The sequence below is a fragment of the Mus musculus genome, chromosome 2 (assembly GCF_000001635.26).
Source record: "Mus musculus strain C57BL/6J chromosome 2, GRCm38.p6 C57BL/6J".
Classification (NCBI taxonomy): domain Eukaryota; kingdom Metazoa; phylum Chordata; class Mammalia; order Rodentia; family Muridae; genus Mus; species Mus musculus.
In genome coordinates, this window is record NC_000068.7 from 157,569,867 (window position 1) to 157,597,784 (window position 27,918).

Here is a 27,918-nt window from a genome sequence, read left to right on the forward strand (position 1 = left end):
GGCAGGTATCAGGCCATGTGGCTGGAAAGCAGTCTGAGAAGTAGTCTAAGGCCAGCTTTGTCGGGTTGGAATAGCTCAGAACCTGCCCGGCTATAGTGTCTGAAGCTTATTAGTAAATATAAGGTATACATGTCAGTATTCAAAACAAGGGTGGGTATAGAAAAGCTCTGTACTTATACAGATCCCAAAACAAGGGTCAGAAAGTGTTCCTAGTACTTCTGTGGCGGTGTGGGCATTGCCAAAGCCCCAGTGGCCAACTTTCTTATGGGAACTGCAGAGCTGGAGGCAGGCATGGCTTCTCACCTCCGCTTGGTTTCTCTGGTTGCTTCCACCCTCAGGCTTGCTCCATTTGGATCCTGGGATTTGGAATGACCCAGAAACCCTTTCTGCCCTAAAATTGGGCTAAGCCAACCTTGACTTCCTGCCAAGGCCTCCGAAATTCTCCCCGTCCACCTGGCAGCCAACCAGGACACCTGCTTTCCTCAACTCGGCACCCCCTCTGAAACTAGTCTTTTCCTTGGGGATCCCTGTCTCCTTTAGACCTTTTTGTCTTCACTGCCAAAGTTTGGTCCTGATCACCACCCACCCTCCCTCCCTCCCTCCCTCCCTCCCTCCCTCCCTCCCTCCCTCCCTCCCTCAGGCCTGTACTGGCCTCTCTGTTTTGACTCCTGTGAAACCCCAAACAGTCCTTGTGATGGCTAGTTTTGCCAACGTAGCCAAGAATCACCTGGAAAAAGTCTCAGTGAGGGACTTACTTAAAGCAGGTTGGCCCATAGGCATGTCTGTGGAAGATGCTCTTGATTGCTTTAATTAATATGGGAAGACCTGGTCTGGAAGTTGGTGGCACCATTCCCTGGCTTTGGAACCTGGACTGTATAGGCAGAGAAAGGTCAGTGAGCACCCAAGCCTGTATGCATTCATTTCTCCCTGCCTATGACTGTGGACTTGGTGTGGCCAGCTGCTTCCAGCTCCTGGCACCTTGACCTTCTCTCCCACCCCATCCCCAGTTATGACACTCTGTAACCTGGCTCTCTCTAAGCTGCTCTCTGTCAGGTTTTTGTTACTGTTTGTTTGTTTGTTTTTTTTTTTTTTTTAATCACAGCAACAGAGATCACAGGTGTCCTTCATACTGCAGCCAGAAGACCCTGTTACTCTCCTCTGGAGGTGGTGTCCCCTCCTCTGTAGTGACCTGTCAAAGTCCTCCCCATCAGCCTTCAGTTGCTGTGAAGGGACACTGTGACTATAGCAACTGTTACAAAGGAAAACATTTAACTGGGGGTGACTTACAGTTTCAGAAGTTTAGTCCATTATTGTCATGGCAGGAAGCATGGTGGTGTGCAGGCAGACAAAGGTGCTGGAGAAGGGGCTGAAAGTTCTTCATCCTGATCCACAGGCAGCAGGAGAGACAGTGAGCCACTGAACCTTGGCTTGAGCTTCAGAGACCTCAAAGCCCACTCGTTGCCTAGTGACATACTTCCTAAAGCCACACCTCCTCCAGTAAGGTCACTCCCCCTAATAGTGCCATTCCCTATGAACCTATAGGGGTTATTATTCAAGTCACCAGAGTCAGCAAGTGCTGACCCGTTGGTCTCCTACAAGTAGCACTTTAAGCACCAATCAAAGTGCAGTGGGGGTGGGGTGTGGGACTCCCCCAAAGCCTGGCCCCATGAATTTACCAGATAACTTTTGAGTGTGCAGATTAGGTCTTGTCCTCAAGTGACCTTTAGAGACATATATTCAAATGGAGTAGCCCTTCCCAGGGCTGCCCTCTGCTTTAGGACTCAGTTTTTAGGACTCTCTCACTTGGGAAAGCAAGAAGGAAGTATTTTAGCCAAGTCTGTGGTGACACCTAGCGGTATGGTGCAGAACTGCCGGATTTTTTAAAACCTCAAATGCCAAAGTTAACTTTCAGTGCGATTTTGTAACATGTAGACTTATTTGTATGTATTTTACACAAGATGAAACGGTGGAGAGCATTGGCTGAGGATGCCTAGACACAGGTGGTGGCTAGATTTTAATCTAGGCCATATGGATCTGAAGCCTAAATCCTAGACTTTAGTTCCTCTATACCAGACCCTTCTGAGGACGTGAAAATTCATACCCCTGGCCTCACGCAGAACACAAATATATAATCTTTGAAAGGAGCCGGGAGATGGAGGAGCAATGAGCTCAGGACTGAGGATCAGTTGTGGAGTGTGGGTTGGCAAAGATTGTGTTGAGGGGGCTGGCAATGAGTCCTGTTGGGATCCTGGACTGTGTAGGAAAAGGAGCTTGTACTACCCACTCTGCATCCTGATGGTGAGTGTGCCCTGACCTGATACTTCAAGTTACTGTTGCCTTGACTTCCCTGTGTCCATCTGTGAGCAAATACAAACCCTTTCTCCTTCTCTTGTTTTTTTGTCAGAGTATTTAAAAAAAAAATTCTTCTCTCATACATTGTATCCCATCCACAGCACCCCCCCCCTCCAAGCATCTCCGAACAACTTCCCATTTTCACCAGATCCACTCTTCCTCCATCTCCTTTCAGAAAACATCAGGCCTCCAAGAGATATGAACCAAACAAGACCTAACAAGTTACAATTAAGATGAAACACATACTCTCGTATTGAGAGTGGAAGAGGCAACCTAGCAGGAGGAAAATGACTCCAAGAATAGGCAAATGAATCAGAGACACCCCCAGTCTGACTGTTAGGAATCCCACAAGAACACCAAGCTACACAGCCACAACACATATGCAGAGAACTGAGCTCCGATTCATACAGGCTCCACGAGTGTCACTTCAGCCTTTGTGAGCCCCCATAAACCTTGCTTGGTTGATTCAGTGGGCCATGTTCTTGTGGTGTCCTTGGCCCCTCTGGTACCTACAGTTCTTCCTCCCACTCTTCTATGGGGTTTCCTGAGCTCTGCCTAATGTTTGGCTGTGGGTCTCTGCATCTGTTCCCATCAGTTGCTGGGTGAAGCCTCCCTCTCTAATGATAGTTGGCCAGGCACTAATTTATGAGTATAGCAGAGTATCATTACTAATCATCTCATTGACTCCCCCTCCCCCCCCCTTGTGTTTGGGTCTATCCTAAGTCTCTGGGTGTTCAGCCTTTGGCTTCTGGCCATCCGGGCTCTCTTGCTGGACCACTGCCTGGAGTGTTACAGCTCTTAGAAAAGAAGCAATGAAGTAGCTGAGGTCCTGTGTCTCTTGTCAGCTACTGTGACAGTGACAGAGATGGTGTGAGCCTGCCCAGCCAGGCAGGTCCAAGATCCAGCCACCGGTGAGTGCTTTGGGAGAGAGAACTCTTCCCCAAGAGTTCAGTAAAGACAGCCACTCTCAGATGATCCTCGGTGAAATAACGTGTGTGCTTTATTTCATGTGGATAGGGGCTATATAAACCCTGAGTGGGGTGGGATTTAGGGGGTAGGTGGTTCCTATTGGCTGAGTTTGAGGTGTTAGTGATGCTTTATTTGCATGGGGAAGGACACCAGGTCTTATATTACTTGACTGACTGCACATGATCATCTTAGCGGGGTGCCTTTGTTATCTGTTCCAGAGTAGGTGCAGAATCATGGAGAAAGCCGTTCAACTCTTGATCTCAAATCTGTGACATTCTTGGCTTCTGAGCTCACTCAGCCTTACCAGTTCTTCTGTCTGGTCTGGTGGCACGCCCCACATCTCCTATAAGTACAAACCATATTTGTCTTTTTGAGTCTGGGTTACTACACTCAGAATGATTTTTTTTTTCTCTAGTTTTATCCATTTACGTTCATGTCAGTCTGCGACTGCCCCACCAATGGGCATGATCTCTTGGGGAGGTGGAATGAGGGGAGTTTGACTGTGCTTATCACATCCATTGTGAGTGCCAGGCTGTTCATAAGCACTGATACACTGCTCTAGGGGTGGGAAAGCGCAGTCTGAGATGTGGGAAGAGCAGAAGCTGGTTCAGGGGTCTCCATACCTGCGACAAGGCTGGGGCCATGGGATTCTCAGACTCTTGGACATTCAGATATTGCTGGGTGTCATAGAAGAACAGAGAATGGAGTCAGGGAGCTGAGAGCTGGTGCTGGGGCAGCGTCTAGCCCAGGACCAGGGGAAAGGGGAGCACCAGATTGTCCCATGGGGATGATTGTCTTAGCTTGTTGGAGGCAGGCTTTGTGGCGGCTATGGCTAGGATGCAGAGAGGCCTTCTACGGAGAATCGAGTTGTTGCAACTCTGTGGTCCAATGCCTTTTCCCTGTCTCCCCGTGGGGATCTTGATGAAAGAGAGTCCATGGTTCTAAACAGTTCATTGGTTGCTATGGGTGGAAAATGGGTAATGTACCATACTCACTTCTCCAGGTAGGCCTGAGATGAAACATCTTTTGTAGGTAGGGAGGAATGTCTGGGAAGGGAAGCTTATTGGCTAAGCCCTCTAGGCTTCTAGGTACCTCATTAGCATGGAGAACTCTGTTTTGGGCCTACGTGACCATAGGACATGTTGCTTTATTTGAAGAGTGTTCCAGGCCAGGAATCTAGCAGGGAGCTGGGAGTAACCTAAGCCTCAGGTGTGTGCCCACCGAGTCTCCGGGTCTTGACCGCTCTACCTTACCAAACTTCCTGGCATGGCTTTACCATCCCACACTTGCAAATCTCATGATGTCAGTTTTTTAACAGCTGAGCAATACTTCATTGTGCAAATGTATCAAATTTTCTTTAGCCATTCTTTGGTTGAGGGTTATCTAGGTTGTTTCTAGTTTCTGGTGTTATGAATAAGGCTGCTATGAATATAGTTGATCAAGTGGCCTTGTGGCAGGGTGAAATGTCCTTTAGGTATATGCCCAAGAGTATAGTGTATAAGGATAGCGCTGTGTCTTGAGATAGATCTAGTCCCAATTTTCTGAGGAACCATCATATTGATTTCCAAAGTGGCTATACAAGTTTGCATTCCCACCAGCCATGGAGGAGTATTAGGGTCTGTGAATTGATGAAGAATGATATCCCAGATTCAAATAGTATGCAAAAGCAAGGAACATTTATCCTGCAGAAATCCAGCATGCAGAGGTCTAAGATTTGTCAAAATGGTGACCCAGAGGTGAGCTTGAAGGCTCAATTTAAAGCTGATTAGGGGAATTCCAGGGAGGGAGGGGTAAGCGACCTTTATCTTGATTGGTGGGCTCTATCCCTAGGGGTGCTGGTGTCTCTGGGATTGGCTAGGCACTGGAGTCTTTCTTGAACCATCACTGGGGGTCCTGAAAACTGTTGCTGACTCATTCTGTTTTTGCCCCAGGCCAGATGGTGACACAGTTCCTGATTGGTTGCCCATGGGCTATGGTTTTCCCAGGAACTAACTTGCCCAGTTCTGGGAAACAGGAACTTAGGCCTAGTCTCCTGAACTGCCAGTATGGAGCCTGTCATGGAGTCAGCCTGCCTCAGTCCTCTCATTTCCCCCTTGAGTAATGGGCTATCTTGAATCCTTGAAATGTTTCCATAGGTTGGTACTGTTGTTGGAGAATCATCAATTGAACAGTAAAAGTCCATTCCTTAACAAACCTAACTAAAACATTGATTAGATAGGGACCACCAGTCCAGGTCAGTATCAGTAGGATCAGAGGACCAGTCAGGGTGGAGATGGGGTGGTCAGCCAACGAGACCAGCTAAAGAAGGACTCATACCAACCCTGAGACTGCTTTCACTCTACTTTTCTGTCATGTAATCTATTTCTGACTAAGGCCATTGATTCTTTGACCATCCCTGAGTGGTCAGCATAGAAACAATGTTCTTCTCCTAATGCTGCACAGGGTCCATCCTACTGGAGGAACAGCAAGTTTAGGCCTTTTCTGTTTTATAAGACTCCTTCTGCCAAGGGGGACAGGGAATCTTGCAGGGCTGTGATGGATTTTTCCATCTCCTGCAAATCTGTATCAATAGCCATTGTAGGGCCTCATAGTTTTTGTCCTGAAGTATTAGGGTTGAGGCCCCTATGCCAGCAGTTCTTGCCAGCCCTATGCTAAGGAGGGACCCCAGTAACACAGTGGAAATGGCCACTCTCTTTAACCAATTGGATAGAGGTGCCGGTTGGTTAAAAATGCCCTCCTCTGAGTAGTAATCCACCCTAGGAACAAGTTGCACCAGAACACAAAGATCCCCAGTCATATTTATAACAGCATCATAAATGCATGGTGTAAGCCCCAAGACACAAGCCCACCAAATGTCCTTTGCAGGCAGCATGCACCCTGTGACAGCAGGGACTATGGTATGGTTTATAGGGATGAGAATAGGCCGAGGCTACCTTTTTTCCAATACAAAACCCTGACTGATTATTGATTGTAGGGTCAGCTAACCTCTGATTGTTTTAATCTACATTGAGTACCATCTGTGATCTGTGAGTAGTCTCTAGAGATAGCTATTCCTTAATAGTACCAGGGTGACCATTTAAGCATAACCACCAATCCTCAGATGGAGGAAGGAATTGAGGACCTGGAAAGTGGCTTCTATTAGTTGTAAGGGCTCTGACTTGGGCAACCATGTGGGATTTCGCTGAGGTGAGAGAGTAGGGGTGAGGACAGGCCAGTGCAAAGGTTTATTTAGCTTTATTAATACCTTGTTGGGACCCAGTGGAAAGCTAGAGTCAGGTTAACACAATAGCTAGATAGTGAACAACCCCTGGGTCCCAGGCCCCGGCCAGTACCAGTTATAAACTTGTAGACCCCAACTCTTTCCCATTTTCTAGTCCCAGGCCTTTTCCCCTTCATTAATGAATGAGGTAACAATATACCTGTTTCCCTTTTTCAGTTTTCCCTCTGATTTTTCCCATTTTACCATGATCAAAACTTTGGTCACTGGTGGGGTATATCATAAATGCCCAGTGGATTCACATCCCCAAGAGTTTCAAAACCAACCATTGTGAGCTCCCCCACATCTGGACCTTTAGGCCCTTGTTGATTATGACCAGGGCAAACATAGAACCAGCCAGCATCTGACCAGAGGGTAAGTTCTTTGGCGGTAAATCCAGAGAAGTTATCTAGCTATACTTTCAGGTAAGGGAACCAAGTTTCTTCTGGGGCGAGCCCCCAGACTTGATGGAGGACTTTTTCTTCTTTGATATATATAATTGTCCAGGTGAGGTTGTGGGGTTGGTGGGGTATGGCAGACCCTTCCCTTAATGAATAAAGATTTCAAGGGACCAATCACTGAGTGGGTCAGCAGGACTTCCAGGTCGGAGAGAGGAAGAGGGAGGCAGGAAAAAGATACTTCATTTTGGATGGGAGAGAGCATGGAGACAAAATGTAGGTAGAGAGAGGCCCCTAGTTTAGGTGGCAGATCCACTGGGATGTGCCACCAGAGGATTTATAACTTAAATAGCTTACAAAATTAGGTTGCTAGTTTCTGCCCAGCGATTGTGCTGCCTGTAGATTCTAAACTAAGATTGTGAAGTGCTTTCCTTCATGCATCGACTGGGTTCCAGAGAAAGGTATGGCGGCAGGGCACCCCAGCTAGCCATGGGAATGTAGAAGTGTGGGGCATATGTGGCAACAGCCCGCCATGGGAACTTAGTGAGCAGGGTGGAGGGTGGAGAGATTTTGGGGCACTGAGTCAGAGAGTTTGCTGGGCTGAGAACAAACAGGCTGGCCTGTCCGCCGGTGCAATGCTGGCAGTAGCATGGATTGTTTTTTAAATATTTCACGCAACATTGGGGATTGGCAGCAGTTGCAGCAGGCAGTGAGTTGCAAGCAAGCAGAATTAGGAGCATTTAAGTCACAGCTTCAGCAGGTCAACAGGGTGTGGGGTGACCATCCATTGTTCTTGAGGTGGGTTGCCTGGTAGTTTCCTCCAGCGAGACCTCAGTTGCTGGGTTGTCTATCTCCTAGTGGGCTTATTGTGGAAGTAGTGTATTCATACCTGGATCCTGTCCACATTAGCAGTTGTTGGCATGGTCAGGATCACAGTGTGAGGTCCTTTCCGGTGGGCTTCCAGAGTCTTGTGGTTATTAAGTCTCTTGATCCAGATTTCTTTACCTGGTTTTAAGCAATGGGGGGCTAGGGGGAGAAGCAGACTCATAAGCCTGGTGAATGGCAGGCAGGCCACAGTTGCTTCTGGATCCTATGGAGGGCTTCTAAGGATCCACAAGATCTGTGTTGATCAAATTCAGCTAGAATATCAGACTGAAGGTTAGGCAGCATGAGAGGGTGGCTCCCATACAGGATCTCAAAGGAAGTAAGACCAAAGTGGAGAAGGTGTTCCAAGCCCCATGTAAGGCATAAGGTAGGAGAGACATCCAGTTACCGCCAGTTTCAAGGGTTAGTTTGGTCAAGGCCTCCTTCAGGGTTTGATTCATCCTCTCTATGTGCCCTCAACTCTGGGGTCTGAATGCATAATGTAATTTCCAATTGGTACCCTATAGGTGGTGGTTCTGATGCTAAGGTCCTGATCCCCAATTGGTTCTTGATCAAGCAATAAAGATGCTAGGGGCCAATTGCTAGGTGGAAGAAAAGAGGTGGGACTTCCAGATCCCTGCAGGTTGTCTAAGAGATGCAGGGGAGGAAAACTTTGCCATGCTTCAGAGGGAAAAGGAGCCATCAGCCATGTGAGGTCTCTGGTGGAATGGCCATGGGTCCCTTCTCCGACTGGGTCTGGGGGAGCAGGTGGGATATTAGAAACATAATTAAACTTAAGGCAGATTTAGAGGGCTGAACAAGGAGAAGGTAACTGGGAAACTGAAGATGAAGGGAGATTTAGGGTGCTGAGCCCGGAGTGAAAAGAAGGGCATGAGATAGCTGAGGAAGGCTTAGAAGATCCTAACAATTGAGCCAATAAGGCAGGTTGAAATTGAGCTCTGTGTGTGTGTGTGTGTGTGTGTGTGTGTGTGTGTGTGTGTGTGTGTGTGTTCTGTGTGTGTCTTTGTCTGTGTCTATGTTTTTCATCTGCAAATCTAACATTCTCTGGGTGGGGGCCGGTAGCATGGTCTACCAGGAGCTTAAAGCAGGGTAGCAAAAACTACACACAACAGCACCTAAGATCTGTGCTAAAGATTGAGTTACCTGGGAGATGAATGCTGGTCTACTGTCAGAAGCAAGTTGGGTAGGCAGACTATACCTGGGTATGACTTCTTCAAGAATTCTCTTTGCCACTATGTTGGCAGTCTCCTTTGTAGGGTAAGCTTTTACCCATCCTGAAAAGTTATCTATAAAATCTAGTAGATCTCCACATGCTTCTGGCCTTATCTCTGTAGCATCTCTTTCTCAATTGACCCCTGGCTGTTGGCCTCTAATCCTGGTTTCTTGGGTCCCTTGATTAAGGCTTGAGGGGTTCACAGCCTGACAAGTGGGATAGTTTGAGATTACCTGACTGATGAAGGGTCCCAAGTTATATATTTTGTTATTTGTCTCTCATAGCAATTCCTTTAGTTTTTGGTGACCCCCATATGTGAAGCTTGATGCGTTTGATGGATGAGTGGCTTGGTGAGCTCCTGAGGTAGGATGGGACAGACTTCGAAGGTTAGCCACCATCCATCTTCTCTTCTGCAACTTCCCTTACACTTGGCCTGATCTTGTCTTCAGCAGTATATTTGGGGATGGCTGGGAGTGCAGGGAGTGACAAGGCTACCAGGATGTAGGCAGTAAAAACCTGGGTGGCCTCTCTTGTGGCTTTATTAGCTAGCCTGTTTCTTCAGGCTATTTCTGCTGTCCCTTTCTGATGCCCAGGGCAATGAATTATTGGCTTTGAGAGGAAGCCATAACACTTATAGTGGAGCAAGTGTTTCTTTATTATTTTTGATGGCTTTTTCCTTCAGCACTCGACAGTCCCCTCCCTAGGTATGTGACCCATGTATGTGAGCCATAGCAAAGGCATATCTGCCATCAGTGTAGATGTCAGCTATGGCCCCTTTGACCAGTTTTAAAGCCTGGCTTAGAGCCATCAGTTCAGCTTTCTGGGCTGAAGTTTCTGGCAGCAAAGCAGTTAGTTACCCAAATGACAGAGTCCAAGTCCACTACTGCCTCCCCCACAAACCTGGTTCTGTTCTGGATGAAGCTACAACCATCTGTGAAGTAAATGTATTCTGCTTCTGGCCAGGGTATGCCAGTCAAGCCTAGCCTGATGTCCTAGACATACCCCAAAATGATAGAGCAGTCATACTGTACATCTTGAGGACAGGTCAGGTAGCAGGGTGATTCAGGTGAAGGCAGTTGATGGCTTATATCTTATGCAAGGGGGATTCAAAAGAAAAGCCTGGAAGTATACCAGTCTGGCATTGGAAAGCCATTGGCTAGGTGGATTCTTTTTTTTTTTTTTAAGATTGATTGATTTATTTATTTATTTATTTATTTATTATATGTAAGTACACTGTAGCTGTCCTCAGACACTCCAGAAGAGGGAGTCAGGTCTCGTTACGGATGGTTGTGAGCCACCATGTGGTTGCTGGTATTTGAACTCCTGATCTTTGGAAGAGCAGTCGGGTGCTCTTACCCACTGAGCCATCTCACCAGCCCAGCTAGGTGGATTCTTGAGGGTCCCCTCAATAGCATGGGGCTGGAGGTGGGGATAACAAGCTTCTACCTCATGGTTATTTTGTCAGCATCTTTGACCAGCAGGGTGGTGGCAGCTATAATTCAGAGACAGGCTGACCATCCCTGGACCATTGGGTCCAGGTTTTTGGATAAGCAGTCCACAGGTCATTTCCATGGGCTCAAAGTCTGGGTGAGCACTCCCTTGGCTATCCCCTTTCTCTCACCCACATTCAGGTGGAATGGTTTGTGAATGTCTGGGAGGGCCAAAACGGATGCCTCCAATAAGGTTTTTCTTAAGCTCTTAAAAGCTGTGTCCATCTCAGGGGTCCTTTCTATCTTATCTTCTTGGCCCCTGGTGGCCTCTCAGTGAACCCTGGTAACCCAGAGTCTACAAAACCTGGTAGATCCCAAAAATTCCCATACGTGCCTTCCCTTTCGGGTTGATAAAACTAGAATGCTAAGAATAGTTTGCTTCCAGGCATCTGATCTGACAGCATACACTGGACCCCCTTGAGTATGAACCCCAGGTAGGTGACCTCAAATTGACAAAGTTGGGCCTTCTTAGCAGACACTCAGTAGCCCAGTTGACTCAGCTCCTGTAGCAGGTCTCTTGTGGCCTCCTGGCATGTCTACAAGTCAGAGGCCAAAATTAGGAGGTCATCCACATACTGGAATAAGGTTGTTAGGGGTGGGCCCACTGGCACTCACCCAAGTCCTCATGAAGAGCCTTACCAAAGATGGTAGGTGAATTCTTGAATCCTTGAGGCAGACATGTCCAAGGGAGTTGTTTGTTGAGCCTCTCTCTAGACTTTGCCATTTGAAGGCAAACAGGCTGGCTTTTGGGTGCCGGGGTCAGGCTGAAGAAGGCATCCTTCAGGTCTAGCCTAGTGTACGTAGTGTGCTTAGGAGGGAGGCTGCTCAGCAGGGTGTATGGGTTTGGAACTGTGGGGTGGATGTCTTCCACCCACTTATTTACCTCCCTCAAATCCTCCACAGGTCAATAGTTATTGGAATGGGGCTTATTGACCAGAAGAAGAGGAGTGTTCCGTGCTGAATGGCAAGGAATCAGAACCCTGGTCTCCCAGAGCCCGTTGTGCAGGATGATCCAAGTTCTGGCCTCTCTAGGCATTAGATATTGGCTGATTGGGCTAGGGTAGCTCCAGCTTTTAATTGGACTAAAACTGAGGCCCAATGATGGGCAAATCCTACTGGATTCCTTTCTGCCCAGACCTCAGGGACTTCTGCCAGAAATTTCTGGAGTAAAGGCTCATAGGTGGGGCTAGTTGAGGGAACAATTTATATTCTTTGTCTAAGGTCAGAACATAGATGGGGCCATTCTCACTTAGCATTTCCAGTCTGTCTGGGCCAAAATGAATTTGGGCTCTTATTTTGGTGAGGAGATTTCTTTCCAGCAGGGAATATGGGAATCCAGGGATGACAATAAATGAGCGAGTTACCCATCCCACTCCCAAGTCCACCTTTCTTCAGGTCGTCCATATATAGGGCTTGGTGCCCATTGCCCCTTGTACCCATGTTTTTCGATTTGACAATGGCCCTAGCATTTGTTTTAAAACAGAGTGTTATGGCCCTGTGGCCACCAGAAAGTCTATGGGCTTCCCCTCCACCTTTAGGATTACCCAAGGCTCATGGAGGGAGGTTGGGTCCTGACGCCCTCAATCATCTAGCTCTTCCAATTCTGGAAACTTTGGACCCTCTCTCTGATTCTTAGTGCACTCATTTTTCCAATGGAATTTTCCCTTGCAATAGTCACATTGGTTCCTCTCTAATGAAGGATGGGTTTTTCCTTCAGTGGGAGCTGGCTTACCTCTTCCCTTTCTGAGAGATAGGTTTTTCAGCTCTTTCATCAGAATGGTTTCAGCTCGTGGCAGCAAGCAGCACTTTTGCCAGTCCTCTGGTCTGTTGGTCCTCATAGGACTCCAGATTGTTAAAAACACTTTCAGCTATACCTACTAATTCAGTTGTTTACCTGCAAAGCCACTAAGGTGCTGAAGTTTCTATCAGATGTCTGGGGCAGGTTGGTTAACAAAAGCCATGTTTGAGGCTGGAGAGGTGGCTCAATGGTTAAGAGCACTGACTGTTCTTCTAGAGGTCCTGAATTCAGATGCCAGCAGCCACATGGTGACTCACAACCATCTGCAATGGGATCCGATGCCCAATTCTGATGTGTCTGGAAACAGCTACAGTGTACTCATATGTATAAAATAAATAAAAATTTTAAAAAAGCCATGTTTATAGCTGACCAGTTTTCTCTGGCTTCTGGGTCAAAAGGAGTATAGTTTCAGTAAGTCTCAAAGACCCTCTCTAAGTATTCCGTAGGGCTTTCATTTTTTCCCCCTACATCACCTGGTTTGAATATGCTTGGCCCAGGGAGTGGCACTATTAGGAGGTGTGGCCTTGTTGGAGTAGGTGTGTCACTGTGGACATGGGCTTTAATACCCTCATCCTAGCTGGAAGCTAATTTTCTTCTAGTGGCTTTCAGATAAGATGTAGAACTCTCAGCTCCTCCTGCACCATGCCTGCCTGAATGCTGCCATGCTCTCACCTTGATGATACTGGACTGAAACTCTGAACCTGTAAGCCAGCTCCAATTAAATGTTGTCCTTAAAAGAGTTGCCTTGGCCGGGCAGTGGTGGCACATGCCTTTAATCCCAGCACTTGGGCAGAGGCAGGCGGATTTCTGAGTTCAAGGCCAGCCTAGTCTACAGAGTGAGTTCCAGGACAGCCAGGGCTCTACAGAGAAAACCTGCCTCGAAAATCGAAAAAAAAAAAAGAAAGAAAAGGAAGAAAGAAAGAAAGAAAGAAAGAAGGAAAGGAAAGGAAAGGAAAGGAAAGGAAAGGAAAGGAAAGGAAAGGGGAAAGGGAAAGGGAAAGGGAAAGGGAAAGGGAAAGGGAAAGGGAAAGGGAAAGGGAAAGGGAAAGGGAAAGGGAAAGGGAAAGGGAAAGGGAAAGGGAAAGGGAAAGGGAAAAAGGGAAAGGGAAAAAGGGAAAGGGAAAAAGGGAAAGGGAAAGGAAAAGGAAAAGGAAAAGGGAAGAGAAGTGGAGAGGCGAGGAGAGGCGAGGAGAGGAGATTAGGAAGAGAAGAGAAGAGAAGAGAAGAGAAGAGAAGAGAAGAGAAGAGAAGAGAAGAGAAGAGAGAGGAGAAGAGAGAAGACAAGAGAAGAGAAGAGAAGAGAAGAGAAGAGAAGAGAAGAGAAGAGAAGAGAAGAGAAGAGAAGAGAAGAAAAGAGTTGCCTTGATCATGGTATCTGTTCACAGCAGTAAAACCCTAACTAAGTCACTTAACTTGGATAAATTTGTAGGTCTCCTGGAGGCTTCTCAGAGGGCCCCTCACTAGAACCTGGTGTTAGATCAGGAGCCTCTCCTTACTTTCAGCAGAGTTATAATCCCAGTTGGGTCAAGCCAAAGAGAAGGCTACATCAATATCAGGCTGGACCTGGGTGGGCAGCCCATTTGCTCCGGTTGTTGAAATACAGCTATAATCCATGGTTATCTGATGTGATGCAGGGGGTTATGTGCCCGAATATGTGGTCAGTTTTGGAGATAGTTCTGTGAACAGCTGAGGAGGAGGCATATTCTTTTGTGTTTGGGTTCTGTAGTTATGTTAAGTATATTTCATTCAAAACATCTTTTAGCCCCAGTATTTCTGTTTAATCTTTGTCTGGATGACCTGTCCATTGTTGAGTGTGGGGTATTAAAGTCTTCTTCTATCAATGAGTGAGGCTCACTGTGTAATTTAAGCTTTAGTTATATTTCTTTTACAGACATGGGTACCTTTGTGTTCAGGTCATAGATGTTAAGGACTGAAACACCATCTTGGCGAATTTTTCCTTTGATGAGTATGAAGTATCCTATGCCATATCTTTTGATTAATTTTCATTTGAAGCCTATTTTGTTAGATAGTTTGTTAAATATTATAGAATGGCTACACCAGCTTGATTCTTAGGTCCATTAGCTTGGAAAACCCTTTTCCAACCCTTTACTCTGAGGTAACGTCTACCTTTGATGTTAAGGTGTGTTTCCTGTATTCAGCAGAAGGATGGATCATGTTTTCACATCCATCCTATTATTGTTCATGTCTTTTTATTGAGAATTTGATTCCATTGATATTGAGATATCAACTACTAATGATTGTTAGTTCCTGTTACTTTATTGCTATAGTAGTTGTTGTTTGGTTGTGTGTGTGTTCTTCTTTGGGTTTTACTGGTGTGATATTATTTATTGCTTGGGTTTTTGCGGGTATAGTTGGCCTTCTTAGGTTGGCATATTCCTTCTACTATCTTCTGTAGGGTTGGATTTATAGATACATATTGTTTGATTTTGACTTTATCATGGAATATCTTTATGAAACTATGATTGAAAGTTTTGCTAGGTATACCAATCTGCTTGCATCTGTGGTCTGCTTTAGAGTCTGCAAGACATCTGTCCAGGCCCTTCTGGATTTTAGAGTCTCCATTGAGAAGTCAGGTATGATTCTAATAGGTCTGCCTTAATATGCTACTTGCTTTTTATCCCTTGCTGCTTTTAATATTCTTTCTTTGTTCTGTTTGTTTAGTGTTTTTATTATTATGTGGTATGAGGACTTTTTTTTCTGGTTCAATCTATTTGATGTTCTTTAAGCTTTTTGTACCTCTATAAGCCTCTCCTTTTTTTAGGTTAGGATTTTTTTTTCTAACATCTTGTTGAAAATGTTTTCTGGGTCTTTGAGCTCAGATCCTTCACATTCCTCTATACTTATTGTTCTTAGGCTTGGTCTTTTCATAGTGTCCCAGATTTCCTGGAAGTTTAGTGTCATGAATTTTTTTAGATTTAATATTTTTTGACCAATACTTATATGGCGATGCTTGTATCTGTAGTTCACTTATCTACACTTTTAATTTCCAGAATTCCCTCAATTTGTGTTTTCTTTATTGCTTCCATTTTTAGTTTCAGGTCTTAATAGTTTTATTCATTTCCTTAAACTTTTTTTTTTTTTTTTTTGGCTTTAAGAGATTGTTCATTTCCTTCAGTTTTTTGTTTGTCTTTCTTTTGCTTTCCTTAAGGGATTTATTCATTTCTTCTTTAAGAACCTCTATTATCTTCATAAAGTTGGTTTTAAGGTCTTCTTCTCATACTTCAGCTGTGTTGGAATATTCAGGGCTTTCTGTAGGATGGACATCTAGGCTCTGGTGGTAATATATTGTCTTGGCTGTTGTTGATTGTGTTCTTATGCTGGTGTCTGTAGTCTCCCCTCCCCTAGCCTGAAACCTGCTTGTTCAGGGGTGGAGCTTCCTGCTCATTCGTTCTGCCACGCCCATTGCTGGAACCTGCGGAGCCACACCTTTCTACTGGACCAGAGATTATTCGGCGGGAATCGGGTCCCCTCTCCCTTCCTTCATAACTAGTGTCGCAACAATAAAATTTGAGCCTTGATCAGAGTAACTGTCTTGGCTACATTCTTTTCTCTCGCCACCTAGCCCCTCTTCTCTTCCAGGTTTCCAAAATGCCTTTCCAGGCTAGAACCCAGGTTGTGGTCTGCTGGCCGGACACAACAATTGGCGAACCAACGCGGGACTGAGAAACGGCAAAGGATTTTTGGAAGAGACGCTGCTGGTTCGGAGCTCCATAAAATAAAGGATAAGGGAAATTCATACCGGAGAAGGTATGGGCTAAGCTGAGACAGCGTTAAACCGGAGCGCTGGTTCACTTAGGTTCAGCAGTGAGGAGCTGGGTATCAGGCGGTAGGCCGTAGCTCTACGAAGCTACATGAGGTGTGAGAAAAGAAAGGGTTTATTAAAAGGAATAGGCGGATTGCCCCAGTTAATAAAAAATGCATCATAAGGGAGGAAAATGTCCCAAAAAGCAGAGAGAAATATCTCTCTGGGCCTTATAGCAGGAGTACTCTGTTCCCTTTTGTGTCTTGTCTAATGTCCGGTGCACCAATCTGTTCTCGTGTTCAATTCATGTATGTTCGTGTCCAGTCTGTATGAATGAATGTTCTATGTTTTGTGTTGGATAATAAAGATGGTATAAAAAACTTTATCTGCAAAGCCGAGAGCTGCCACGTGTTTCAGCCAGGAATCAGACACGTGGCGAGAGGGCCCCTGCTGGAAAAACTGTTCGTTTTAGAAAATAAGGGCGAGTGCACAGCCTCTAAGTTTCAGAGTAAAAAAGCTAATAAATGGTTCATGATTAATGTGTTTGACAATGGTAAAGTGTTTTTTATTTTTATGGTTGTAGCTACAAAAATTATTATTCTCTGATTGGTCTAAATGTAACTGTTTCATTTGGTTCTTTTTTATTGGTAATGTGCTCTGAGTGTTTTCACAATCAGCTCATAAGTTGTTGGTTAAGATTAATAATTGTTACATTGCTACAGATGGTTAGTGTTAAATTTGATAACTCAAGTTTAGAGTCCTTCCGACACATGGCATAAAGCAGGCCAAGAGGCTGGGTCTCTAAAGATATTTCTAGTTTAGGTAATAATTAATGTGGTTCGTATCCTAAATAGTAAAATTTAAGATAAGATTTAAAGCAATGCCTCTTTATTAAAGCATTAAAGCTGCTTTAATAGGTATTCATAGGTATTAATTGACATCCAAACTTCGTAATATGATAGTAATGCTTCTAATATTGATTTTAAAGATAATAAATTGTTTTAAACTTGGGTTTTGCTTTCCCAAGGTTACAGGTATTATCCTAACCTTGCACAAAAAACTTAAAAATTATGGTTAAAACTGCTATTGTTCCATTGACTGCAGCTTGCAGTTTGATTTCAAATTTAAGATCTTTAATTCACCTGTATACTGTAATTAAGATAATTACAAGAGTAATCATCTTATGAGAGCGCTCATACAGCTCACTTCATACAAAACTGTGACAGAGTTATCTAGTTATGTTTGTCTTTGTAAATAGATTAGATAAACAGTTTGGTTATAGTTGCTGCCTGGCAGGAAACTGCAGTACGGGCAATTTTTTCACAACACTAAAGTTGTAAAGAACGTTTTAACTGTAAGTCATCTTAAGAAAGAGTATCAAAATTTAGAGGCATAGACAGTTATATTGTTTCTCTAGAATCGGTCCTTATTACAGGAGGGCCAAGATGCTCAGATTAAAAAGTATTTTACGTTTGAGTCAATGCAGGGCTCTGGGCAGCCCCAGAGCAGCTTGTGGCCTTTCTTTTGTTTTACAAACAGTGCCTGAAAAAGATTTTTCCCTGTGTTCAAGAGAAATTCTTTTTAACAGTGTTACAGATCTATTCAGATGTTTAAAATAATGCTTTAATTCAAAGAGTTTTGCTTCTAGTGAACTGTAATCACTAGAAAATTTTGCCTCTAGGTATGGCTAATGTAACTTTACATTATGTAAGAAAAATTTTTATTGTTTCTGCTTCTATACAAGAAGCCAAGAGTTTTAATCTTTCAGTGTATATTGTTTCTTAAGTAAAAAGTATTTTATTAACTAATGCTTCTTAAAGTTTACCTTAAATCCTTGCTCTCACCCAAAAGATTCAGAGACAATATCCTTTTATTACTTAGGGTTTTAGTTTACTACAAAAGTTTCTACAAAAAATAAAGCTTTTATAATTGTTATTAATTGGTAATTAAAAATTGGTTGTGCCCAAAACAATTCTTTGGCCAGAAGAAAACATTATTGTAAAGTCATTTTTCTCATCCTCCCAGCCAATCGTTGGCCCATGTGGGCCCAACTAGCTTCTGTGGGGTGGAGTCTTAAGACACAGTTTCCCCTGTTCCAGCACAGATGATCTAGTTGTGTGCTGTAGATGGTGTTTTAAAATGCTGAACAATCAAACCTTAATTTGTATATTAATAGTCAATGCCATATCTCTGAGCTCGCAATTGCTTAAATTGTTCATCCCTCAGATACTATTAATTCTCAAATTTACAATTGCTTATGCATATTTCTAGTTAATAAATAAATTATGCACATGTGACTCTTAATAACTTTGCAAGCCTTCTAGTTACAACTGCTCCTTAAGAAAATTGATTAAAAGTGCAATTAGTCACTGCCCCTTTACAGCCATGTATTTAAAATATTTTGTCAACTAGTTATTAATTCAAAAGTTTAGGTATTATAAAATTTTAAAACTTTAACTTCTTAAAAGACAAAAAAGAGAGAAATTGTATCCCCGTGCATGCTATTTAGTGCATTCCCATGCACACTATTAAAGTCTTACCTTTATTTTCAAAATCTAATATTTTAATGTCAAAGAGTTTAATAAATGCTTTATAGTATCTTAAAGGGATCTACTTATTGGCTTATAGATTAATCCTAAAACAACTACCTTATTAAAAAAGGGAAAAACAGGTTTTCTCCACAGAACGCTGCAGAAGCATATTAGTAAATTCGTGTGACGAGCTGGTAGGTAAGTTGACTCATGTCCTGATTTAATTGACTAAAAAACTAAATTAAATTCATGTTTTAGATCCATCCTTACTTGTCATTTTTCCAGTTTAGACTAGCTTCTAGCCTTTTAACTTTATGGCAATAGTACATCAGAGACTGTATATTCAGACTTAGTAAAATTAGTCATTTAATAGAGTCATAATGATTTTTCTCCTTTCTTCAGTGTGACCAGCCATTCTAACTCAATCTTAGACTGGTCCTAATATTCAGTCCAATGTTAGAGATTCCTATATTCTAAATTACCTAGCAAGTTAATTCAGAGCACATCCCCCACTTCCCCTAGATCCCTAACTTCAGAAGGATTGCTGGCCTTACAGCTAGTGAAAAAAGCTATTAAAGAGCAATTGGTCACTTAATACATTGGTAAAATAGAAGGACCCCCTGACTAACAAATGGAAGGGTCCAGATCCAGTTCTAATTTGGGGTAGGGACTCAGTTTGTGTTTTTTCACGAGATGAAGATAGAGCACAGTGGCTGCCAGATAAATTAATTTGTTAGATAAACACAGATTCTAAATCTTCTAAAGTATCACCTTGAGGACTAAAATTCCTCTTTTGCTTAAAAGTCGGCTTGAAGACTCAGGCTCCGAAAAAAGCTACTCTCTGAGCCAGCTCCCGACAGGAGGCCGGAGACTAGCCTCAACTTTACAATTTGCATTTGAATAAAGTACCTGGACTTCCCCAAAATAAGTTCTGCTTTCCTACTTTCTCACTGTCGAGATTTTGTCTTTCAAGCAGGTAAATCAACATTCTCGAGGCGGACCAGCGGATGTGCATCCCCGCCCCCCTAGAGCACACAGGTGGCTGCTGTTATCTCCTTTCCAAGGACATTTCCAGCATGTGGCTTTCAGTCTGAGTTAAAAATTTAGGTTTTCCTAGAGGGCTAGAAAAGTAGATATTTCTATATTAATAAAGATTGTTTTTTATTTTGATAGACAGGCTTAGTCCCTTAGCTGACCTCTGGCTTTTCACCCTTGCTGTTACTGCAAGGTGTCCTTAGGCTGTGGAAAAAACAGGGATGAGGAGGAACGACTTCCAGCTCCTATTTTAGCCACAAATCGTGGTGTTACTAATGACATAATTATTGCTTAGGCCTTGCTAAATCTGAGGTTGATAATTCTCCTTTAGAAGCTGCACAGCACTCAGAACTGTGCATACTGGTTTGTGATTGTACAAATTCAGTATGGGCATCGCTTGGTGCAGAGGTACTGCAAGGGAAGGTCCAGCTTGACCATTTCTGAGTTTCCTGTGAGATAAACCCGGTTTAAAAGAGGTTGGTACCAAATTTTGGCTAAAAATGAAAAATATTTTTCGGCTCTGCCTCACCTCTCCAAAAGGTACCGAGAGCCACAAGTGTGGGTCTTATCAATACCCACGGGAGGAATCGGGTCCATGTCCACCCAAGCCAAGGTTAAAAGCCCACTCATCTACGGATGAGAAAATCATTTGATCACCTCAGTTAAGCGTTGCCTTATTTAAGTTAATCAATAGGGGGGAGAGAGATTGGAGACGTACTATTGAAAGGGCAAGCCCTTCACTGCCTCCCACCCAAATAAAAAAGCCAATTGGCCTTGTACTACAAGAGCCGGTCGAACTCCTTCTCCCTGTTTCCCACCTATCATCCAAAAAAGCGGAGAAATATCAACTTAGTGTTATTATAGTGTATTTCACATTTGTTCAGTCAAACTTAGCCAGAGTTCCAACGCCCTACTTAAAATTCAACTAGAAAGTTACCTACCAAGTACTAATTAGCATTATAAAGTTAGAGCCTACAACTCCAGGCTTTTCAGTTAGTTGTTTACTAAGATAAGAAAGGACAGTCTTAGCCAGATACAGTTTACCATAAGAAAAGTTAAGGAATCCCACGAAAGCAGGTTTTTTCTTTAGCCCTAGATTCCAGGCAGAACTATTGAGCATAGATAATTTTCCCCACTCAGGCCAGCTTTTTCTTTTTTTAAATTTTGTTAATAAAAGGGAGGAGATGTAGTCTCCCCTCCCCTAGCCTGAAACCTGCTTGCTCAGGGGTGGAGCTTCCTGCTCATTCGTTCTGCCACGCCCACTGCTGGAACCTGCGGAGCCACACCTTTCTACTGGACCAGAGATTATTCGGCGGGCTGGTGTTCTAGTGGCTGTGAGGACTCTGGTTAGGCAGTGCGTCTCCACCTGGGTTCATCTACCTGTTCTGTCAGGCATGGTCTGCATTTGGGTCCTTGTTTTATCCTTTTAAAAAAATATACTACTTGAGTGCACACATACACATGTGTGCGCATGCGTGTGTGTGTGTGTGTGTGTGTGTGTGTAGAGTTTGTGAATAAGCATGTATGTGAGTGTGCAAGCCTGTGTGCACACTCAGACTAGGAGAGGGCATTAGTTGTCCTCTTTCCCTCTCCCTCTAGTCTGCTGACCTTAGGATTCCCCAGTGGGTGGGAGTGGATGGGTTTCTATGCGTGTAAAGATGAGGTCTGGAAAGAAGAGAGGTGAGAGTCTGGTGGACTCTTTTGTCATTGCTATCTCTTCAAACTCCCCACTACAGCCCAGGCTAGCTTCAAGCTAGTTGTGTAGCTGAAGATGTCCTTGAACATCTGATTCTCCTGCCCCCACCTCCTGAGGACAGGAACCACAGGCATGTGCCTCCATGGAAGAAGTGTCATTCTTTACAACTCCAGACTCGTACTGCCTGCCTGCCTTGCTCCTTACCATGGTATCTATTGTTCTCTCAAAGTTATCAGAGTCAAAGGATCCTCACCAGCTGCCCCACCTATCCATCTGCACTGTTCTCCCTCCCTGGTGTGTGTCATAGGCCCAATCAGTCTCTCCCTTTGCATAGGTTGACCACCTTTAGTTGCCCTAGGTGCCTCCCCTCCCCCCAATCTCATCAGTGTCTGAAACTAAGTGCACAGTGGCCTCAGGAAGCCAGCAGCCCACCAGATCTACTGGTGACACCCAGGCAAAGAGCCAGTGCAGATGCCTCCGTGTTCCCAGTGACAGCACACCAAGACCTAGCAGCTAGTGTAGTTTTTTAAAAAATGAGATCATTAAAATCTTCAGTGTCCCTATTCTGGTCTCCCTTCCAGTGTTCAATTCTGAATATTTTTAAAAAAGGATTTATTTATTCTATGAGTACACTGTAGCTGTTGTCAGACACACTGGAAGAAGGCATCCATTACAGATTGTTGCAAGCCATCATGTGGTTGCTGGGAATTGAACTCAGGACCTCTGAAAGAGCAGTCGGTGCTCTTAACCACTGAGCCATCTCTCCAGCCCCCAACCCTGAATCTTATAAAATAGCCTTCGAGCTGACTTCCAGCCACCACCACTCCATTGCCTGTCCATACTCCACCACTTTGTTCTGTTACTTCATGGATTCCAGACACACTTCTTACGTAATGTGCACTGGCCGTCCCATCTGTGGGAACACTCTTCCCACAGACACTGCTATGGCCCCTCTTAACACAGTCTGTGGATTTTGCTCAAGTATGATCTGTTGAAAAAAGCCAACTTTGACCCTCCTTTCTGGCCTCCCCTGACATCTACACCTTTTCACTTGCTTCATTTCAGGCTAGTAACATTTTATGTAGTTTATTTATTATACTGTTCATCACCTAACCCCACCCAGGACAAGTTCCAGGTGAGCGGGGCCATTTTTCAGCTATAACAGTGGATATAATTCCTTTTCCTTGCAAACTATCTACTGAAATAACAGGTTCTCAGAAAATATTATTGAATGATTGAATGAATGGATGGATGGAGCAGGAGTCTTCTTGAGTAGATCTACCTATGAGGAACACTTCTTGCTGAAGATTACTTTTTATTTACTTATCTTTTAAAATGTACTGATTTTTATTTTATGTGTATGGGTGTTTTGCTTGTACCGATGTGCTACAGAGACCAGGATAGGGTATGCAGTCCCCTGGTGTACTGGCTAGTTTTGTGTCAACTTGACACAGCTGGGGTTATCACAGAGAAAGGAGCTTCAGTTGAGGAAATGCCTCCATGAGATCCAACTCTAAGGCATTTTCTCAATTAGTGATCAAGGGGGAAAGGCCCCTTGTGGGTGGGACCATCTCTGGGCTGGTAGTCTTGGGTTCTATAAGAGAGCAGGCTGAGCAAGCCAGGAGAGGAAAGCCAGTAAAGAACATCCCTCCATGGCCTCTGCATCAGCTCCTGCTTCCTGACCTGCTTGAGTTCCAGTCCTGGCTTCCTTGGTGATGAACAGCAGCATGGAAGTGTAAGCTGAATAAACCCTTTCCTCCCCAACTTGTTTCTTGGTCATGATATTTGTGCAGGAATAGAAACCCTGACTAAGACACCTGGTATTACAGTTACACATGATTGTGAGCCACCATGCAAATGATGGGAATTGAACTCAAGTCCTTGGGAAAAGCAGCCAGTGCTCTTAAACTCTAAGCTATCACTCCAATCCATCCTTGGTGGAGTTTAAACAAGTTGAAAAGCTGTGGTCATCTGTTGATTTTATTGTTCAGAACTTCCTTGTCCAAGGCTAAGCAGCACTCAGGCAGGCCTCATGTTCTTCCCTCTTTCCTGGAAGCTGATGTACTAAGACACAAGAGCCTCCACCTTCTAGCTGGTGAGTAGGTGAGTACAGTTGCATCATTTGACCTTGTACAGCATCTTGTGGGGCAAATGGACCATGCCACCAGACAGAACAACTAGTAAGGTTGAAGCAGGTTTAAAACCCTGGGGAATCTCCGACTTGAGAATGGTAGGCAAGGAACCAGCTCTACCTGCCCTAGAACATGTAACCATGACACCCCACTGAGAGGACCATGACAACCAGTCATGTAGCATAAAAACCTGGAGTTCTCCGTGCTAATGAGGTATCTAGATTGGCTCTGAATGTTTAGCCAATAGTGGCTTCCCTCCTAGGGCACTCCTTCCTACAAAAAGTATCACCCTGAGTAAGGCATATGCAGTCTCATCCACCATAACAATAAAACCATTTAGACAATGTCTTAGTCAGGGTTTCTATTCCTGCACAAATATCATGACCAGGAATCAAATTGGGGAGGAAAGGGTTTATTCAGCTTACACTTCCATATTGCTGTTCATCACCAAAGGAAGTCAGGACTGGAACTCAAGCAGGTCAGGAAGCAGGAGCTGATGCAGAGGCCATGGAGGGATGTTCCTTACTGGCTTGCTTCCCCTGGCTTGCTCAGCCTGCTCTCTTATAGAACCAAGACTACCAGCCCAGAGATGGTCCCACCCACAAGGGGCCTTTCCCCCTTGATCACTAATTGAGAAAATGCCTTAGAGTTGGATCTCATGGAGGCATTTCCTCAACTGAAGCTCCTTTCTCTGTGATAACTCCAGCTGTGTCAAGTGGACACAAAACTAGCCAGTACAGACAAGCAGGGGCATCTCCATTAAGGACCACATGGGGGTAAGGGGAGACTTCTGGGTCCCTGGAGGAAAAGAGACAATGAAAATGAACAGGTTGTTGAAAATGAACAACCTGTGTGTGTGTCTTTTATCCATGGATTCAAGGGAAGCTGGGTGGGGGGTGCTAGCATGGCCTGTTCCTGGAGCTTAGGGAGGGTAGCAAAAGCTACATTCAGCAGAAGGCCTTCTCTCTTTCAGCCCCTCCATACTCATGGCACTGAATTGAAACCAAACTGGATTCTGCTCCATCCTGGGCTTAGCTACCCACTTCCCGCCTGGTGTATAGGGGGAGAGCAGACCCTTAGACCACTGTTCTTAACTCCCTTCAGTCCCCAGTGGAGTCTGTTACACAGGAGATTGAGAATCACAGCATCCATCAAAGATCTCCCCATTTCTCACCTGAAAGGACATGGACTGGGATGCCTATCATGGACTGTGTTCTGCCTCCCCTGAGTAGCTTTCAGGCAGTGCTCCGGCATCCCAGCAACAAGGCAGACACACAGCCTGGCAACATCTCACTGGGGTTTTGCCAGCATCCTCCTAATGCCTGAAGCACAAGGAACATCTTCTCATGAACTCAACCATCATCTAGTAATTTTTCCATGAAATGTCTGTCTTTTTTTGTCTATTTCCAAAGAAAGGATTGCATTAATAATCTCCAAATGAGTAAATAAATCACTATAATGATTGGACGTGATTTTTTTTTTAAAATCTGCTTGTAAAGCTACAGCAGAACATGAACTACCTAACAGTGAGTCTATCAAAAGGCATCAAGAGCTTAGTGGGCAAACACATTTTCTGTGAGAGCCTGATGCCCTGAGTTCAATTCCCAGGACCCACAGGAGGCAAGAGAGAACTCGATTGCCTCATGTGCCGAAGCATGGAAGTGATCCAAGCTGTGCAAAGATCTATATTAAAAAATCACAAAATAATAGCCGAGAAAAGTTAAACATCTAAACCAGTGGTTCCCAACCTGTGGGTCAAGCTCCCACTGGGGTCACAGATCAGACATATTTACAATTCATAACAGTAGCAAAATTATAGTTATGAAGCAGCACCAAAATAATTTTATAGTTGGGGTCACCACAACTTGAACTGTATTAAAGGGTTACAGCGTCAGGAAGGTTGAGAACCGCTGCCCTAAATGAATGAGGAGGCCTCCAATAATTATGGACTGAATGACTCAACACTCAAATTGTTTCTCCCCAAACAATCTTCAAGTTAAGCACTGTCTCAGGCAAGACTTTCCTACAGAAATTGACAACATAATTACATAATTGTATGGAATGGACAGGGATACAGGTCAATGCAAGAGATGAATCTTTCTTCCCACCACAGGGTCAGTTTCCATTACACAGATTTATTGTGACATACACACACACACACACACAAGCACATACATACATATTTGGCCAGATGTAGTGAAACATGCCTTTAATCTCAGGAATCAGAGGCAGGCAGCCTGGTCTACATAGTGAAACCCTGTCTACAAACAATAATGTATTTCTTTGAGACGAGCTCTCTATCTTATGTAGCTTCTTCCTTGGAGAAGACGTTCCCCTACTCTCAGCACTCCTTGGCTGCCTGTAATTGCAGCTTTGAAGCTCCATAAGCTCCACTTCCTCTGCCCACATGAGCATGTCTACTGGCGTCGTCCTTGTTCAGGCCATGTGTTGGCAGCCGCGTTAGGAAGACCTTATGGCCGCAGCTTCTGACATTTCTAGGAGACACAATCTCACAGGCAAATCCTCTGTTCTTCTGGCTCTTCAAGTCTTCTGCCCACTCTTCAGCCACGGGTTGTAGTTTCCCTTAATGGTCTTCATCTGCTGCAGAGAGAAGCTTCCTTGATAAGAGGTTGTTGGGAACTGGAGAGATGGCTCAGCAGTTAAGAGCACTGACTGCTCTTGCAAAGGTCGTGAGTTCAAATCCCAGCAACCACATGGTGGCTCACAACCATCAGTAATGAGATCTGACGCCCTCTTCTGGAGTGTCTGAAGACAGTTACAGTGTACTTAGATATAATAATAAATCTTTAAGAAAATTACCCATACACATAAAAAAGTGCCCAGCCATTGAGCTAGTCAAGGCATATCAAAATTAGCTTGGGGTGTGTGTGCCTTTCATTGGTGAATCCAGAGCGCTCTTGGGTGAGTGCAGCGCTTTCCCCAATGGGAACCAAAGTGGTTTAACTAATTTGCTGTTGTAAGAGGTGAGGACTGTGCTTATTTTATGAAAATAAGCATAGATATTAAGGATGTAGTTAGGGGTTATGCTGTTTAGTAAAGCAGTGGTTATAGGTGATAGGTTTTTTTCTTCAAAATCCATGACTTCAGTAGTCTTGGGTAACTGGCTAGGTGTCCAGGAGCAGACATGATTTCCCTCTCGTTGAGAAGATCTTAATGTCTAATTAGAGAGCTGTTGGTTACTGCCAAAGTATGCATGGCACTATTGCACCCTTACAGTTACTGTGCCATGCTGCTTGTGTGGTTCATGGGTGTCAGAGCTGGGTAGGGCTCTTGGTTGCTTCCCTTCTTTGGAAGCTTGCATGAAGCCTTCTGGTACCAGGAAAGCTATAGTCCTCAGGCAGGATTTATTGTTACATTGTATTTATTATTCATTTATTTATTATTTGCTTTGAGACAGTTTCTCTCTACGTAGTCCTGGCTGCTCTAGAACTCACTACACAGACCAGGCTGCCCTCAGACTCAGAGATCTTCGTGCCTCTGCCTGCCAAGTGCTCGGATGTAAAGTATGCACTACCACGATCTGTAGCGTGAACTACATTTAAAAGGCAATCCATGCTACGGCCGGCAAGGCACTGGCGGACAGGCCACCCGGCTCTCTAAGTTCCCATGGCCGGCCGCCGCCACCCCCCTCCCCCAGCCCCCCATGCTTCCAAATTCCTGTGGCAGGCTGGGATGCCCTGCCACCATACCTTTCTCTGGAACCCAGCTGAGTCGCCTCATGAAGGAAAACACCACACAATCTTAGTTTAGAATCAACAGGCAATACAATCGCTGGGTGCAGAAACTAGCATCCTGATTTTGTAAGCTATTCAAATTATAAATCCTCCAGGTGGTGCATCCCAGTGGATCTGCCACCTAAACCAGGAACCTCTTTCTACCTACATTGTGTACTCCACACTCTCTCCTGTCCAAAAGGAAGTCTCTTTCTCGTGCTTCCCTCTTCCTCTCACCGACCCAGAAGTCCCGCCTACTACTCACCCAGTGATTGGTCCCTTGAAATCTTTATTCATTAGGGGAAGATTTCTGCCACAGTGCTCTGCTACTGTTACCTTTAGGTGGCGCACGCCTTTAATCCCAGCACTCGGGAGGCAGAGGCAGGCGGATTTCTGAGTTCGAGGCCGGCCTGGTCTACAGAGTGAGTTCCAGGATAGTCAGGGCTATACAGAGTAACCCTGTCTCAAAAAACCAAAAAAAAAAAAAAAAAAAAAAAAAAAAAAAAGAACCAATTTCTAGGGCTGGGGCTGTAGTTTAGAGGTAGACAGCTTCTCTGGTATCCAAGAGGCGCTTGGCTCTTCCATACTACCAATAAACAAAAACAGCCTCCGAGCTGGGGAGATGGCTGAGTGAGATGCCTCAGGAGTGTAAGGGCTTGATTTTGA

At 44.5% G+C, this 27,918-nt stretch overlaps 1 long non-coding RNA gene across 1 annotated transcript; it reads right to left on the bottom strand.

The window, feature by feature from the left end:
- Positions 1-25,712: 25,712 nt before the first annotated feature.
- On the bottom strand, positions 25,713-27,454 carry Platr27 (pluripotency associated transcript 27). Its single transcript, NR_166472.1, has 2 exons — positions 27,229-27,454; positions 25,713-26,119 (listed from the first exon to the last, which is right to left on the bottom strand). It is a non-coding gene; the product is annotated as a pluripotency associated transcript 27 (long non-coding RNA).
- Positions 27,455-27,918: the final 464 nt, after the last annotated feature.